We start from the raw sequence: 1,328 nt of genomic DNA, 5'->3' as shown, positions 1-1,328 counted from the left end.
AACTATTTTAAGATAGAGGAAATAGAAGATACCTGAGCCGATAACAAAGTAAGTCGATTTGTTGGCCATTGATAGTTATTACTCACGATCCTCTCAATGATCTCATAAGCCTCATTATAAGACTTAGACAAAATTGCACATTCGCAGAAACATCTACCATTAATCTTGTATGTGCATTGAGACCATTGTAGAATGTCTCCAACTGGATACAATTAGGAACCCTATGATTAGGATACTTATGAAGTAACTCCTTGATTCGCTCCTAAGTCTCATACAAAGATTCGTCATCCAATTGTTAGAAAGTTGTGATCTCGTTCCTCAACTTAGCGTTTTTGCTAGGCGGGAAATACTTAACCAAAAATCTCTCTGCTAATTCTTTCCATGTAGATATGGAACTTGGTGGCAATGAATTGAGCCATGCTAGTGCTCGATCTCACAACGAGTACGGAAACAAATTCAACCTCAGTGCGTCTTCAGTCACGCTGATTATCTTGAATGAATCACTCACCTCTATAAACAATCGAAGGTGGAGATGTGGATCTTCTGTGGGCATACCACTGAATTAGCCCACCGTTCGGAGCATTTGAAACATCACTAGTTTCAATTCAAATTGGGTTGCCTCAATAACCGGCCTGATTCTTGGATTTAACTCACTGAAAAGTGGCACAGCATATTGTCTGATGCATCGATCCCTATCATCGGCAATGAGGATGGGATTTCTTACATGATCGGCTTCATTACCTTGGTCTTGCTTCCAATTTCCAAAGTCCATCTCGACTTGTCTTTGAGTTGTTCATTCAAGTCTTTTTTGTCTGAAAGTTCACTCAATTCAGGGTTTACAAGGAGTAAATCGATAATCCGATCTATGCTCATAAACACCTAAAAAGAAAAATCAGAAAATAAAAAAAAAGTTAGTAATGTTAGAAATAAACCAACTTGGAAGTAAATAATTTTGTAAAAAAAAAAGACTGTGGCAAGAGTTAACAATCCCCAGCAATGGCGCCAAAAACTTGTAACGCATAAGTTTGTGCAAGTGTACACAGTCGTTATCAAGTAATAAGTAAGTATCGAGTTATCGTTTCAATAGGGATTGTATTTGTGCTAAGTCACCTAATTTGTAAAATTATACTAATAATTTGGTAAATAAAAACACAATATAGTTGAAAAGCGATGATTAAAATATATTAAACTAAATGCAATGATCCCTAATGCAAATTATCCTAAGTATGCAAACTATATGAATAAGATAGATTTTAGCCAAATTAAACACAATTTGCAACAATTATAACATAAATAAACTAGGAAAATTACTTTAATTAAACTGAACT

General features: G+C 35.1%; 1 non-coding gene across 1 annotated transcript; it reads left to right on the top strand.

Moving 5' to 3' along the window:
* Positions 1-218: 218 nt before the first annotated feature.
* On the top strand, positions 219-325 carry LOC128293540 (small nucleolar RNA R71). The gene has a single exon (XR_008283721.1). It is a non-coding gene; the product is annotated as a small nucleolar RNA R71 (small nucleolar RNA).
* Positions 326-1,328: the final 1,003 nt, after the last annotated feature.

Source organism: Gossypium arboreum, chromosome 5 (genome assembly GCF_025698485.1).
Source record: "Gossypium arboreum isolate Shixiya-1 chromosome 5, ASM2569848v2, whole genome shotgun sequence".
Classification (NCBI taxonomy): Eukaryota; Viridiplantae; Streptophyta; class Magnoliopsida; order Malvales; family Malvaceae; genus Gossypium; species Gossypium arboreum.
This window is presented reverse-complemented; position numbering and strand designations above follow the sequence as displayed.